A 17,827-nucleotide genomic window follows, 5' to 3' on the forward strand; every position below is an offset into this window, starting at 1 on the left:
GAGGACCATTCGCAACCGTCTCCATGGAGCTGGGCTACGGTCCCGCACACTGTTAGGCCGTCTTCCGCTCACGCCCCAACATCGTGCAGCCCGCCTCCAATGGTGTCGCGACAGGCGTGAATGGAGGGACGAATGGAGACGTGTCGTCTTCAGCGATGAGAGTCGCTTCTGCCTTGATGCCAATGATGGTCGTATGCGTGTTTGGCGCAGTGCAGGTGAGCGCCACAATCAGGACTGCATACGACTGAGGCACACAGGGCCAACACCCGGCATCATGGTGTGGGGAGCGATCTCCTACACTGGCCGTACACCACTGGTGATCGTCGAGGGGACACTGAATAGTGCACGGTACATCCAAACCGTCATCGAACCCATCGTTCTACCATTCCTAGACCGGCAAGGGAACTTGCTGTTCCAACAGGACAATGCACGTCCGCATGTATCCCGTGCCACCCAACGTGCTCTAGAAGGTGTAAGTCAACTACCCTGGCCAGCAAGATCTCCGGATCTGTCCCCCATTGAGCATGTTTGGGACTGGATGAAGCGTCGTCTCATGCGGTCTGCACGTCCAGCACGAACGCTGGTCCAACTGAGGCGCCAGGTGGAAATGGCATGGCAAGCCGTTCCACAGGACTACATCCAGCATCTCTACGATCGTCTCCATGGGAGAATAGCAGCCTGCATTGCTGCGAAAGGTGGATATACACTGTACTAGTGCCGACATTGTGCATGCTATGTTGCCTGTGTCTATGTGCCTGTGGTTCTGTCAGTGTGATCATGTATCTGACCCCAGGAATGTGTCAATAAAGTTTCCCCTTCCTGGGACAATGAATTCACGGTGTTCTTATTTCAATTTCCAGGAGTGTATATGAGTATGAGCTAGCAATGTCCCTGGTGTCCTCGCGAAAGACACAAGAAGAAAAAATATTTTCCACTATGAGATCTGGGCCGCTTTCTGAGTTAAACACGTAGTATAAATTTCTTCATGAAAAGCACGTGACTGATGGCTTCCAGCAGAAACACACATATACACGTCATCATTCATGTACAAGTTTTTGTATCCATCTCAAGATAAGTTGCAGCTGTTCGGAAAGCATTGTGGGTATCATTAAAAATGACAATGATACACGAGCGGACCTAATCATTGAGATGTACATCCACTGCTCGTGGTCTAGTGATTAGCACTGATGTCTTTAGATGTTGTGGTGCCGTGTTCGGTTACCAGCCGAGTGGAAGATTTTCTGTCTTCGTCGAGTGAGTGTTTATGTTGTCGTCACAATTTAATTTCATCATCACCGACGCAAAAATCGCCGGAGTGGCGCCAAATATAAAGATTTTGCTTTAGACAGCGAAACTAACTCAGACGGTGTCTCGCAGCCAATGATGCCGTACCATCGTTTCACTGAGTTCTGCTATTTGGTTATAACACGCAACATTCAATTTAACACCGAAACACTCCGTTCTCATACAACGATATACATCCATGCTGTGTAGAGTCTTCAATGTATGATTTAAAGTTTGGTATGGAAAAGAAGCATTTACTGTCCCAGGGTTTTACAGGCCTCATACTTGCAACACAACAGGACGCTTAAAAAGAAGATCATTTATGATTATGTAGCCTTCAGTTACACGGTGAGAGCGTAAACAGGAAAAAGATAAGTTAAACATTACCCCGACCACCGCAAAAAATGTTTTCCCTTGTTTTCCAGAATAACTGTAATAAGCGGAACTTTAGAGTGAGAGAAAACCATTTAACCTCGTTGCACAAATACTTTGACTTCATGAGCAACCACAGGACCTGGACCACGCCTGCTGTCAAGAGGAATGCAGGAAATGACGCAATATCTTTCAGGCTGGTAAAATTAGCATTTCATTTAGCCGAAGAGTGCGGATGAAAGTCTGTAGAATATTTGGAAAGAAAGAGGAGCCTGTACAACTTTTGAGAAGTAACTAAAAGTGTGGTGTCACCGCCAGACACCACACTTGCTAGGTGGTAGCCTTCAAATCGGCCGCGATCCGCTAGTATACGTCGGACCCGCGTGTCGCCACTGTCAGTGATTGCAGACCGAGCGCCGCCACACGGCAGGTCTAGTGAGACGTCCTAGCACTCGCCCCAGTTGTACAGCCGACTTTGCTAGCGATGCTACACTGACAAATACGCTCTCATTTGCCGAGACGATAGTTAGCATAGCCTTCAGCTACGTCATTTGCTACGACCTAGCAAGGCGCCATTATCAGTTTATATTGAGATTGTACTTATGTTTCATCAAGAGCGATGTACACCAATTATGGATTAAAGTTAAGTATTCCAGAAGCTATGTACTATTTTTGGCTACTATAATTCCTTGTCATTTTCCAGACCTCACGCCAGCCTGCGTGAGCTTAAACGCGTGCCTTTCCGCTTCCTCCAACTCCGTGAATTGGCTCCAGCCAAATCACAACAAAAAGTTAAATAAATCAGTCTATCACGCCCATACGTCCTGAGAACTAAGTAATTTTCCTACACACACACACACACATTTTACGGCTTTTATAAATGAATGTTGGTAGATCTACCCAAAGGAGTGGTAGAGGATATAAGTAAATAAATGGACAGTTAGTTAGCCAGTCTCGCAATCAGAATTAACACTCATATACTGCTGGAAAAAAATCGCAAAGCCAAGAAGGAGATGCGCGACATTAACGAAAAACAGGTGTACTTCCACATCTGTAAGGTGACGTCTACAAAAATTTCGCGCCAGGCACGTAAGAGTGGCGCTAGTAGCGCCACCATAAAGATGCAAATCAGGCTTGCTTCAAATACACGCTGTAACTGTCGTGAGCGTTAGTTACGTAGTGAGTTGATGTTACTCATCAATGCTTTTAAGGTTACAAAGATACCATTGTAGTGGACTGACAAGACAGCCAGTCCACAGTGACGGGTAACCGAAATGCACGCGTTTACACACGCCGGCTGGCGTTAGGTCTGAAACAGGATACGTAATGAATGCTATAAAGAAAAGTACGTAGCTGCTGGAATACTTATCTTTAATCCATCATTTGTATACAGCATTCTTGATGATACAAGTGAGACTCTCTCCAGATATGGTTAATGGCGCCTTGCTAGGTCGTAGCCATGGACTTAGCTGAAGGTTCTTCTAACTATCTCTCGGCAAATGAGAGAAAGGCTTCGTCAGTGTAGTCGCTAGCAAAGTCGTCGTACAACTGGGCCGAGTCCTAGTACGTCTCTCTAGACCTGCCGTGTGGTGGCGATCGGTCTGCAATTACTGACAGTGGCGACAAGCGGGTCCGACATGTACTAATGGACCGCGGCCGATTTAAAGCTACCACCTAGCAAGTGTGGTGTCTGGCGGTGACACCACAACCATTACCAGCACCTCACTGAGTTTGAACAAAGTCTGTAGCAGGGCTACAAGAAGCTGGAAGTTCCTTACTGCAGAATGGTTTGGCAGTAATGTAGCCACTGTACATGATTGCTGGCAGCGGCGGTCACGGTTACAGAAAGACCGGGCTCCGGACGACCAAGTGGCACTAACGAGGAGGAAAACCATCCTGTTCGGCATACGACTCGGCACACGCATCGTGCTGCACCTTCGGCAGCAGTCTGCGACTTCAGCAGTGCCAAACTGGAGCTCATTGGATGCCTCAAATGGCTCTGAGCACTATGGGACTTAACATCGATGGTCATGAGTCCCCTATAACTTAGAACTACTTAAACCTAACTAACCCAAGGGCATCACACAACACCCAGTCGTCACGAGGCAGAGAAAATCCCTGACCCCGCCGCGAATCGAACCCGGAGCTCATTGGAAGGCAGGGTGGAGGTGTGCCGTGTTTCGTGCGTGTCCTGCCTCGGTGTCAGCGATGACTGTGTGTTGATTAGGAGGAGGCCAGTCGGTGATCTGCAACCAACCTCTCTGTGTGCTAGACATACTGGACTTACGGCTGGAGCTATCCTCTGGTGTCAGATTTCGTATGACAGCAGGAGCACTCTCATCGTTATCTCATGCATGCTGACTACAAATACGTTTTCCAACTGGATAACGCTCGCCCACATACCGCTGTTGTAATTCAATCTGCTGCACAGAGCGCTGACCTCTTGCCTTGCCCTGCTCCATCACCAGATCCATCTCCAGTCGAGAACATACGAAACATCATCAGACGACACTTCCTGCGTCATCCACAAACAGCTCATTGTTTTGACCGACCACCTGCCAGAGGCATGGAACTCCATCCCACGACCTGACATCCGGCTCCTGTACAACACAATATATGCACATTTTCATACTTGCATTCAACATTCTGACGGTTACGCCGGTTATTAATGTACCAGCAGTTCACATTTGCGATGGTTTACCTATCATCTTGCAGTCTTTCTCAATTACACATGTTACCCTGAGAAATGTATTCCCAAAATTTCATCACTCTACATTACTTATTTTTTGGCGTTGTGATTTTTTTTCCGTCATTTCCGTCAGTGTATTCCCTTTCCTTGTAGCTATTGTACTTAACAAAGGTTTATACTTCAATTTCATCAAAGTAGCGTACTTTTTTATTAAAATTTGAGTCTATCATGTATCAGTCTAATCCTTTTGGGTGGTGAGTAACTTACAATCTCCCAGAAAACTTATTCTACGGGAGCTGCTTCTTCGCCTTTAACTACACAAGCTACCAAAAAAATATTTTTCGTTTTCTTTTTGTTAGCAAATAGCTAATGGTGTTTATTTGAGGGCGTTGAATCCTATCTGATTTCAGTTTATCTTTTTCTTCGTGTGCAGTTTTGTGACAGTGTTACCATGTCATAAATTAGAATATTAGCAATGCATATGTTATTGGAGAGGTACGTGATTTAATTATTTATTATGATCTAGGGTTTTGTTGAAGTATAAAAACATTTCTTTAGCACGTTTAAGTTATGTGTCCATATTATTTAATATTGTACATAGCTTTTTTATTGTTATCAATCTGTCGTAAGCCTCAATAAAGTGACACACAGGGGTCTTCCATATCTCTAGTATTCCAACGGCCGTCATACCTTCTTTCAGTCACTTCGATGTTTTGATTAAAGCGCTCCCCTTATTCCACACTGAAGTCATCCACAGATTTCTAAGAAAATCCCAAATTCCTGAGCTTTTCCAGCCCATTGACTACAACGGCAGTATTATGTAGCTCTGCTTGGATACCCAAGAACTTGGTAACAATTTCAATCTATAATATCCAAGTAGCCCTCACAATTATAGCGAATTTTGATTACTACTTGTAGCCGAACGTCACTTTTTAACTGTCGAGTCCGACAAAGAGACATTCTATCAATTTCTCTTCTGACAGACAAGGAAATATTTTACAGGTATACATAAAACATTCTCTCTGTCTGGGTGAGGCTTTCACAGACAGTTTCATTAAGCGCAACTTAATGCGTAGACACATTATTACCATGTGGCCTACGGCAGGTAATACATTTTCATTTCGTTAGTATCAGGTTTAGTGCATGTCTTCACCTATATGACTTACACATAACTGTTCTACACACATTACCATTGCTGTAAATCAAAACACAAGTTTATTTCTTAAAAAGTAGATCACACAAATGGCTCCCACCATTTACGATGCACTGCTGAAGACGATCACTGAAGTTGTCCATTCTCGGACCAGCTCATCAGTATTGTCCAGTCACTGTGAGAATTCTTTGTTGTTTCGCTGACAGTAGATGAAAAAAAAGTTCATTATTTTCAAAATAGTGTTTTTCACGTTGGCCTGTGTAAAATGTGATTCAAACGTTCTTAAAAAACGTTGAAGAATCATTCCCTCCAAACTGAATACATCACTCTCCAGTGTAGTGTGCGCTGTTTTCGAATATCTTGGAAGATTATAACTGGGCGCTTGATCGGGACCTTGCCTTTTGTAGACAGTGCTCTTACTAGTTTCGCTATTCACGCACAAGATGATCCAACCACACAGCACTACTTCCGCCGCGCCACCACAGAGTTTTAATCTGCCAGAGATTCAAATGTCTCTCTCTCTCCCTCTCTCTCTTTCCCGCCCTCCCTGTCTTTCTCTCTCTCACAAACGTACACACACATTCAAACACACGGACATATGCATGCCCAGATGTGCCGGTAAACGTCGACCGAGCTCCGCCGACAGATAGCCGCAAATAGCAGTTCCAGATAGCACACCTGGCTGCCGCTTTATTAAGTGGAGCGTTAATTAAGCCGGAGTGCGAGATTGACAAGTGGCGGTGGACGCGCCGGAGCAATACGCTAATGGCCGGCCGTTAGGCGGCGGCGGCGGCGCTCGGGGCTGGCTGCTAATCCCCGCGCTGACAAAGCGGCCGCCGGCACCGGCGCGGCGGCGGCGGCTGGCGACAGATTTATGCGCTTTCTCCGGCCACTTCCTGATAGCGGATCCGCCGCTCGTATCGCCTTACAGCGCGCTGTTGCTGCCGCTACTGTGCTGCTGCTGCTCGTAACGCGGCACGCCCGCTGCCCCGCCGTTCCATAATTAGCCACCAGCTTCCGCTCTGCGGCGTTCTGCGTGTTCACTTCCAATAACCGAGACCAGCCGTTGATAGCGAGATGCGAGCGAGTGCTATTATTAATTGGCAGTTATGAGCGTTATCGTCGCTCAGAAAGTAAGTCCGTGACCTTGACTTACGTAATCACGCCCACGCAAAAAACACGTGGACCATCTCATTATGCATGCAGCCTCATCATGCCCATCATAGACTCAACAATGTCATCATGCTAAATATTACACTATGAAACGTTGAAACGTCCCCTTACAAAAATTTATGAATGACTGTGCTGAGTCCGCAGCTCGTGGTCGTGAGGTAGCGTTCTCGCTTCCCACGCCCGGGTTCCCGGGTTCGATTCCCGACGGGGTCAGGGATTATCTCTGCCTCGTGATGACTGGGGGTTGGGTGATGACCTTAGTTAGGTATAAGTAGTTCTAAGTTCTAGGGGACTGATGACCATAGATGTTAAGTCCCATAGTGCTCAGAGCCATTTGAACCATTTGACTGTGCTGATAAACCTCTTACGTTATTTGATTTTCAAACAGCTGAGCAAAACTGAAAGTACTGAGACATTTCTCTCTTTACTTATTCTGATCATCACTAATCTGACACACAATATTTTTTCAGCGCAACGCAATCTGACTTTCAATAATCCCTACAAAAGAATGGGCCTCACTGACAATAACCTTTTATTAATCACTTACCTCACAAAAATCTTCGTTACTCAAACTACTGCAATACAGCGTGGGCCAATACTGCCAGCTGAATAAAAGATTCTAACTACCCAAGCCCGCCGGTGTGGCCGAGCATTTCTAGGCGCTTCAGTCTGGAACCGTGCGACCGCTACGATCGCAGGTTCGAATCCTACCTCGGGCATGGATGTGTGTGATGTCCTTAGATTAGTTACGTTTAAGTAGTTCTAAGTTCTAGGGGACTGATGACCTCAGATTTTAAGTCCCATAATGCTCAGAGCCATTTGAACCGTTTGAACCTTTCTAACTACTGAAGGCACTAACAACTGATAGGCATAGTTGGCAAATGAAAGATTTTGAAAGAAAACAATGTATTTACCTTATAATGTTCAAAAGTCATCATATATATATATATATATATATATATATATAATATCCAATATTGCAAATTTACTCTTTCTGATGGACACACGTCCAGATCGTTCGCTTTCAAAATTCTGCCATGTCTCCCGCCACATCCACCTGTGCTGGCGGCTCACCTCCAACTGCGCAACGCTACGCGCTGTTCACATCCAACTGCCGAACACTACAATAGCGTATATTCCAACAATGCCAACCAGCCACAGATAGCACACAGCACAGCCAGTGATTTTCATACAGAGCGCTTCGTGACGTTACCAACATAGAAACCTAAACAGCCTACTTACAACGTTTCACACTGTTTCAAACTCAACTGTTAACAGTTAGTGGTGGGCAAAGAGAGATCAGTAAATGAGATGATTTGGTATGTATCTCTTAGCATGGCCGGCCGGAGTGGCCGTGCGGTTCTAGGCGCTACAGTCTGGAGCCGAGCAACCGCTCAGGTCGCAGGTTCGAATCCTGCCTCGGGCATGGATGTGTGTGATGTCCTTAGGTTAGTTAGGTTTAATTAGTTCTGAGTTCTAGGCGCCTGATGACCTCAGAAGTTAAGTCGCATAGTGCTCAGAGCCATTTGAACCATTCTTACCATGACTCAATTGACAGGCTTTGCTCTGTTCCATACTCTCCTTTATTATACTAAACGTAATACAGCACACTTTCCAATGAATTATTCGCTCAGACATTAGATTTGGAAAAAAAGTGGGAACACCATAAAGTAAGTAACGTACAGGAATTTCGGGAATACGGTTATCAAGGTAACATTTTAAGTGATTGTCATTGCAAGAGCACAGGTTAATATAAGAGCGGGTTAAGCTATTGTAGATGTGAAATGCTGGTACATTAATAACCAATGTAACGGGTAGCATGTAATACAAGCATGCAGACGTGCATGTATTGTGTTATACTGGTGTCGGATGTCAGTTTGTGGTGTGCACTTCCATGCCTGTTGCACTTGGTCGGTCAATACAGCGATGGTTAATGCAGTTTGTGAATGACGCTGATGTCCCCTATACGCTCGATAGGACACAGATCAGGTGATCGACGAGCAGGCAAAAGCAAAAAGTTGACACTCTGTAGAGCATATTGGGATACAACAGCGCTATATGGGCGAGCGTTATCCTGTTGGAAAATACCCCCCGAAATGCAGTTCATGAATGGCAGCACAACACGGCGAATCAGTAGACTGATATACAGAATTGCAGTCATGGTGCGTGGGATAACCACGACAGTGATCCTGTTCATCATCATCATCATCATCATCATTTAAGACTGATTATGCCTTTCAGCGTTCAGTCTGGAGTATAGCCCCCCTTATACAGTTCCTCCATGATCCCCTATTCAGTGCTAACATTGGTGCCTCTTCTGATGTTAAACCTATTACTTCGAAATCGTTCTTAACCGAATCCAGGTACCTTCTCCTCGGTCTGCCCCGACTCCTCCTATCCTCTACTGCTGAATCCATGAGTCTCTTGGGTAACCTTGCTTCTCCCATGCGTGTAACATGACCCCACCATCTAAGCCTGTTCGCCCTGACCCTGTTGTCATTCGAAAACGTACACCAGACTGTAACTCCAGGCTTGTGTCCAGTGCACAGATAGTTTTGGTGCAGGCCCTCAAATGGGCTCCTTCTAATCAACACACGGCCCTCACACGCACGGCGGCAGAACCAAGTTTCATCAGAAGACAACAAACCTCCACCATGGTCTCCAACGAGTTCTTGCTTGACATCACTGAAGTGCTAACTGCTGTGTTTTTGGGTCGGCGGAAAGCGCGGTCTGCGGCGTCTGTCTCGGACCTGTCCTCGAAGTAACCGATTTGTTACAGTTCGTTGTGTCACTGTGATGTCAGATGTTACTCAGACTGCTGCTGCAGATGCAGTACGATGCGCCACAGCCATACACGGAACACGATGGTCTTCCCTCTCGGTAGTGCCACGTGGCCGCCCGGAGCCCGGGTTTCTTGCGACGTACGTTTTCGTCACCACCGCTGCCAGCATTCACGTACAGTGGCTACACCCTTGCCAAGTCTTTCTGCAATATAGCCGAAGGAACATACAGCTTCTCGTAGTCCCATTACACAGCTTGATCAGATTCAGTGAGGTGGCTTTAAATTCATTCTTGACTAGTATGACCTCACAATGCCCAACCTGAAAGGTAATTGACGCTCACGACCGTTAAAGTCTGTATTTAAAGCAAACCGGATTTCCATTTTCTTAGTAACGCTGTTAGCGCGACTATTTTGCGACCTGGGCGAAATTTGAATTTTCCACATCTGAAAGATGTGGAAACACACCTACCAACTTCCGGTTACGCCACACAACTCCTTCTAGCTGCTGCGAGTTTTTTTCGTCAGTGTATACGTATAAAGCCTCAGCTTGTCATTAAGGTATAGGTTGCCGACAAATTGGTATGAACTTGTGCATTGTATATAGCAGTCTTCCTCACCAACAAATATAGAGGCAGCTATACGCCTCGTTGATGTTATTGTCGTCGTCGTTACCGATGTAGCCTGCGAGTTGGACTTGAGTACCTGAATGGTTCTAAGCATTATGGGACTTAACATTTTAGGTCATTAGTCCCCTAGACTTAGAACTACTTAAACCTAACTAATCTTAGGGCGTCACACACATCCATGCCCGAGGCAGGATTCGAACCTGCGACCGTAGCAGCAGCGCGGTTCCGGACTGAAGCGCCTAGAACCGCTAAACCACAGCGGCCGTCTGAGTAGCTGATAAAGGATCTGATGTTGCTACAGGTGACCATTATTATTATTATTGTTATTACTATTAATCTCGAATCAGAAACATACAAATTTACAGTAGCCATACACATCAATATATATATATATATATATATATATATATATATATATATATATATATATATATATGCGCCCAGTACTTTGCAACCTCCAAGGCGCTTGGAGTGGCTTGCAGGAGATCAATCTTCGTGCAGGATGTAGGGCACAAAAGGCACTGGAGCATGTGGCTTGTGGTTTGTTCTTGTCCACAATCACAGGACGTATCTCCTGTTATGAAGCCCCATCTCTTCAGGTTGTCTCTGGATCGTCCAACTCCTGATCGTAATCTGTTTAAATATTTCCACACCAGCCAGCTCTCGTTATGTCCAGGTGGTAGTTCTTCAGCTTCTGCCGTCTGCAGGTGAGGCGTCGACTTCTTCCATAACTCCAGCCTTGCCTTCTCTGGTGAAATGGTGAGCTTCTCGCATGTTCTCAGGAAGCTCTTTCGCGATCTCAGCCGTTGCTGTGGTGAGTTATGTCCGTGCAGTGGATGGGCACTGTTGAAAGGTGGTTACACTGAGCCACAGCGCCAGAAATCGCGCCAGAGAGTATTGTTCCGCCGCCTCCACTGGCGGCAGGCAGTTCTTGCCGAGAAGTTGTGGTGGACACTGCTTGTAGCTGAAGTCAGTGAGATGCGGTAGTGGAGAGTGTTGTTCCATGTTTTATGCAGAGGTTTGACGGGAGAGATGATGATGTTCTAATGGAGATATTGTAATGGTCAAAGTGCATTTCGTCAATATATATGGAGGTATTTTCTTTTATTCTTTTATTCTTTCAGTGACCTAAATAATGTGTCATTACAGGTTCAGTCAACAAAGCATCTGGCGTGTGTTCTTGTATTAGAGTGTAATTCTGATTTTCTTGCGCAATTATAGTATTTCTAATTTTCTTTTATCACGTCAGTATAATTGGTATTTAAAAATTCTTGTCTTGTTGAAGAAGAACCGTGCAGTTGTGCGTTGAGTCATACTACCACATACAGAACAGCTACACTTGTGTTTGTTGTTTCGTAGGTTTTATAGTTGCTGGGGACTTAATTAATTAATTGTGCTAACAGAAATTTTCTTACATTCTTTGTTGTCATTCTAAGCAGTCAGGTTGCGTACTAAAACTAGTCAGGGCCAGCCGTTTACGAGACTTGCGTAATCGGACATACAGCTACCAAAAAATATTTGCATTTTTATTTATTTAAATAAAGCCCCCATGCACGTGGCGACCGCTGCCTCGGATCGTCCCTTGGAATTCTTCTCATTGCAAAAATAGTAGACAGTAGTATTGTTGTAGTAATTTGTAGTTTAGTAATTGTAGTCTATTTTGCATGTGTAGATTTGGTAATTGGCATTCTTCTAATGGTATTTTTCAAAATTTAATTCGTGTTGTCTTGTATACGCGTTTGACAATTTAGTGCAATTATTTCAATTGTTCGTTAATCGTGTTTGAGGGAAACATTTCGTGTGAATGATATTGTTGATGATAAAGTGTCATTGTGTGTAAGTTTCGTACAGTGACGAGTTTTGTATATTTTGTAAATGATTACGCGATCAATGAAAAAGGCAAAAATGATGAATAGTGAGAATAACGAAATTGTTAACATGGCGAACTCGCCAACAGAGGAAAACAGTGTGATGAATAATGAAGTGGAAAACAATGTAATAAGTCGGGAAAACAGTCCGGAACCATTTCAAAATTTTTCTCAATCAGAAAATTCACAGAATACGAGATTAACGATAGAAGATTCTGAAATAGTATCGAACACAGATAGCTTTACAGCTATGACGAAGGAAGCTGGTTTTGCGGGAAATGTTAGGGGCGAAAAGAATTTTGAAACAGTTAACATGGAGCAGTTGATGAGTGCAATATTAAATTTGGGATCACAAATGGGAACAATGGAAAAACGGTTAGACTCACTGGGATCACAAATGGGAACAATGGAAACACGGTTTGGATCTGAATTAAAAACAGAGATAGGAACAATTAAAACCGAGATGGGAACTTTGGGATCTGAATTAAAAACTGATATGGGAACACTGGAAACTCGGTTAGACTCACGAATAGGGACATGTTTGAAAAATATGAAAGATGAATTAAAGAAAGAAATCAGAGAAGAAGTACTACCGATTTTGAATTCTCACAATAATAGATTAATTGCAGTAGAGATTAGACAAAGGGAACAGGATAGAGAACAGGAAGAAAGAGATCGCGTGATAGTACAGAAATTTTCAGAGTTAAATTTACAACGTGCAAAAGATAAGGAAGAAATATTTGAGAGAATCGAAGAATCCGTACCAAATGACAGAATAAATAATCTAACACAACAATATGAACAGTTAACTACCAAATGTGTCAATACTGAAACCCGAGTCGCGATACTTACGGAAGACGTAAATAAACAGAGAGAAAAAATAGGTGATTTAGCGGAAAGAGTTGAGGAGATATCAGATAAATTGACATATCTTAGTTTACATGGGGACAAAGATTCGAGTGATACGGCTCCATTACCATTCGCAGAAACCGAAGAGTACCAGAACATAAACAAACATGTTGAAAATCAGGGAAAATTTAATGAACGCGTTAAAAGGGAAGTTGAGGCATTACGAAAGCAAGTCAAACAGATCGAAGGCGAAATTGTAGGAAAAGACAGCAAAAGAAATTTGGAATCACAGATGGCAGAGGGGTTTGAAGAAAATAATTTGTTTCATTTACGGGATGCGACAAGAGAGCGCCAGGCGCGCGAACTTGACAATAATCGTCATTGGGACTGGGACAGACGCGGTAGATCCTTGTCGCCACGAGGCGAAAACTTTGACTATAAACACCTTTTGACTGTTCGGAAATTTAAGATCTTTCACAAATCTAAGAATGACATACATCCATGTTCATGGTTAGATCAATTTACGTACGTACTTCCGCCAAATGTGCCACTAAGTCACAAACTGAAATTTATGTGCGGCTATTAAAGTCCTCAGGGGATTCACTACTCTAAGTGAATATGTGCCGTAGCGAGCATAGGGCCCCGAGCTGTAGTGGTGCTATTTCTCTTTTAGTTTTCTGTACCGCTGCCTACTCTTTTACTATTCTTTGCATCTATCGAAACAACTCTTCAACTATCAATCTATCTAGAGAGTAGATAAACAATAACTGGATATGACTGTTTTACCCAAAAGTGACTTTGGAATTTACCGTTTGGACTTACTATATTTTCTGCAGCATTCATTTGTAGTTTAAACGAAATTTTATCTGTTTATCTTCGTGACAATATTACTTCATATGTTGACGATATTCTTATTGCTAAACGTTCTTGGAGTGAGCACAACAAAATTTTGGATTCATTATTACGTATTTTTGCAAGAGTTGGCATTACGGTGAACTTAGAAAAATCTGAATTTGGTCGTTCTCAGGTGAAATTTCTCGGTCACATTATTTCTACAGAAGGTATTCTTCCTGATCCAGAAAAATTAGACGCTATTCGTAATTATGCTGTTCCTACCACAAAACGTGATGTTCGTAGTTTCCTTGGTGTCTGTAATTTTCTTAGACGCTTTGTTAGATTGGACAATTTGGTCACACCTCGTTTTTGCGATCTATCTGGAAAGTTCTTTTTAAACGAAAATCGGTCGACAACTCTGTTTGGTTAGTTTGTATTCCTGATGAGTGGGTTAATAAGCTGATTTGGTATACGCATTTCAGTTATGCACACTTTGATCCCAGAAAATGCTTTCATAAATTACGAGAAAATTGCTACTTCAATAATATGGAAAAACGTATTCGATTTGTTCTTGCCAAATGCAAATTATGTCAAAAGGCTAAGCCGCCGACAGTTTCTCACAGAGCACCGTTGTTTCCTATCATTCCAGCGAAATTAAAGGACATGGCTGCAGTTGATTTGTTCGGTCCAGTGGTTCGATCTACTAATGGTTTTGCGTACATTTTCGTAGCAGTGGAGTTGACATCAAAATATGTGTGTTTTACACCGTTACGCAAAGCAACAGCTCGTTCAGTATCTAATGCTTTCATCAACCATTTTCTTAAAGAAGTGGGTCATGTTGATAAGGTTATATCAGATAATGGATCACAGTTTCGTTCTAAAATTTGGCTTCGTACTCTACAGCGTCGTAAAATTAAACCAATTTTCATTTCACTTTTTCACCCTCAATCTAACGCTTCAGAGAGATGGATGAAGGAAATCAATAAATTGTGTCGTCTTTATTGTCATCAGAATCACAGAACGTGGGATCAGTATCTTCATATTTTTCAAAACATTCTGAATGAACTGCCTAATGATTCAACTTCTTTACCGCCTATACTGATATTAAAAAACAAAGCACCGACAAATCGCATTTCTGAAATCGTTCCTTTTCCGCCTTCACGGAAACTGCGGCATTCTGAAGTTGTCAACCTGGCTCTACGAAATATTGCATCTGCGGCTGCTAGAAGAGAGAAATCAGCTAAGCGTCCTGGTCGTTTAAAAATCTTGTCAGTTGGTCAGAAAGTGTTAATTAAGTCTCATCGTTTGTCTCACAAAGGAAAACGCTTGTGTCGCAAATTTTTTCTGCTTTATAACGGCCCATATAGAATTCACAAAATTATTCATGATAACACTGTCGAAGTAGAAACTCTTAAATCACGACGCTCTAAGGGAATACATCATATATCTAACGTTAAAATTTTTGTGGAATGATATACTTTTGAAAAATTTTTTGTAGAATGACATACTTTTGAGAAACTAACAGTTGTATGTAAACACACGGAGAGTACAAAGGATACCGCGCTGTGTTTTGGCGGCGGCATATACTCAAAGCAACAGTCAAGTCTGCGCGCCGCACAAGGCAGTCGTTGACCGCAAACAATCACTTCCTACGTCACGCGCCTACAGCTGATCGAGCGCTCAGTGCGAATGCACTGACAGCCGTAAACAAATACACAGTCTTTCTTCGACTAAATTCAGTATAAAGCTATAATGACTTGATGGATTATGTTATTAACATTCAGTATTTTTCAGGATACGGTTCTATAAGATATTTAAGAACTTCAGGTAAATTCTGTGCGTGTCCGACGTTAAGACGACTTGCTATCGAGAAATTTTCAGGAAGAATGTAATTTCCAAGAAGAAACTAATAAACTAGAAAAAGGTAACTATTAATTGAGTTTATTTTTCAGGTAACATATTTCCACTTAGGTACGTACTTTAGACGTATTTTGCTGCTCGCGATTACGTGATTCATACTTTGTGCTAATTACATGTTCAATGAAATTACTTGTGAAGCGACGTGCTTGCGTACGTTAACTGATTTTGACAATGATTATTAATGAACTGGATTGTTACTTGTGTATATTATGCATCGCTTGGCTGCACTGCTTTTTCACTGATGTCATATTTTTAATTATGTGCCTGCTGTGCCTATTTATTTAAATTATAATTGTCACCTGATTAATTGTGCTGATGTGGTTAGGTATGTAAGTTATACTTTGTGATTTATCTGCTTGCGCCTTCATGTTTACTTATTAAGATACGATACTAATGACCTGTTTAGTACGTAAGATATATGTTTACTGCTATGCGTATGGATTGCACATTTACACATTTCTGCTTGTTGTCATAACTATACTTTAATTTGGTATATAGCAATGCTGATGTACAGTGTACGGACATGGAGTGTGGGTTACGATGTGGTATCGGTTACGGATTGTTCGCTTGGCGAAGCCTCGTTATAGAAATTGTGCTGCATCCACTTGTTGACATTCTGTTCACTACTGGTATATTTACTCACTGTTGCTTGTTTTGCTTACGCTCAGTGCTTTATATTTTAACATAAGAAAATGAACTGCAGTAATTCGACGAGCGACTTTAGTACAAGAAACATCATAGAAGTCACATGAGCTGGAGGTTTTATGAAAGCTGTATAAATGTATGCCAATAGGAAGGAAGCTAACGACATGACATACCAACACAATTATTACACTGCATTTTTCGTGAGCAATTGAAATAGGAAGTGACACTTGACACAAGAAATACTCCACATGTTTGCTTCTGTTTGCCATAATTCTTGAAGTGGTGTACACACTGTGAAATATTAGGATCATTCACACTCCGTAATCGTACTTAATTACTGAGAGTTATTCGAACTAAGTCTGTTAGAGGTCATGTATGCATTCTTTGTTTATAATTCGTAATGAGTAGAAGAATTTGGTCAGATGGATTACACAGAGGTTGTGTGCTGACAGTGTGTCTTCAGATTGTATGGGAAGAGGAGGTTTGCATTAGGATTTTATCTGTACTCGATCGAGGAGACTGACTAGAGGAAAGAGTTGTTATGGAAGTGAAATGATACTGGCAATAAGGTTTATATGTATCGACGTATTGAAGAGGTATTATGGAGGTATTGAGATTATATGAAGTTGATTGGAGTAATGGTGTATAAGAGGTAAAATAAGTGAGGTGCATATTTCTTTTTGTTGTTGGTCTATATGGAACAAGGAGGATGAAGATAGCAGACTAGAACACTAAAATGGAAGGAAGACTGTCTACACACACTTTGTTAAATCACTAAGCAGTATGTACTTTTTTTTTTGGAGAGAGGAAGTTGCATGTCTTGGCACACTGACAGTTGGTCAGCAACCGTACGTTTTGATCTGGCTTGGCAAACATTGGTCTTGACATGATGACTATGACGTTGACTTAACTATTATTGACTGTTATACATTGCTGTCACTACTACTTGATACACATGATGAACATGAAATTTTGACAGAAGTGGATTCACACAGTTAACACTATTCAATTACACAGTAGTACTTAATGTGGATGAAAGATGAGTGAGTGTATTTTGTGTGTTTTCCTTTCCTAATCCTACCCACCTATCTCCTAAATATTATTTTATTTGTTTGTATTGGCTTGCACTGACACCCATAAATATTATAGGTTTACTGATGTTTGTGTATTAGTAATAGTTAATATGACAATTATCTGACATCATTTGTGTGTTTGTTATGATTTGTATGTTTAGTGTAAAAACATTTGTATGTGTATTCAAACTATTGTTCATGCTTGAACTGTCTGATCAGTGATAGTAAATATTATGGACTGTTACTTGTACTTTTTCTACATGATTGGTGCCACTAGGACATGTTCAATTTCTGCTGAGGAACAGTGTGATCAGTGATAGTTGTTTAATGTCATTTGTCGGTGTCTGCACCTACTCAACAATGCTGGGTGCCACTGATGGACTGCATCTATTGAAATAATGTCACTTGTTGGTGTCTGCACCTGTTCAACATTGCTGGGTGCCATTGATGGACTGCTTCTACTGAAATGATGTCACCTGTTGGAGTCTGAACCTACTCCACAATGCTGGGTGCCACTGATGAACTGCTTCTACTGAAATGATGTCACCTGTTGGAGTCT

This window comes from Schistocerca cancellata, chromosome 6 (assembly GCF_023864275.1).
Source record: "Schistocerca cancellata isolate TAMUIC-IGC-003103 chromosome 6, iqSchCanc2.1, whole genome shotgun sequence".
NCBI classification, from domain to species: Eukaryota; Metazoa; Arthropoda; class Insecta; order Orthoptera; family Acrididae; genus Schistocerca; species Schistocerca cancellata.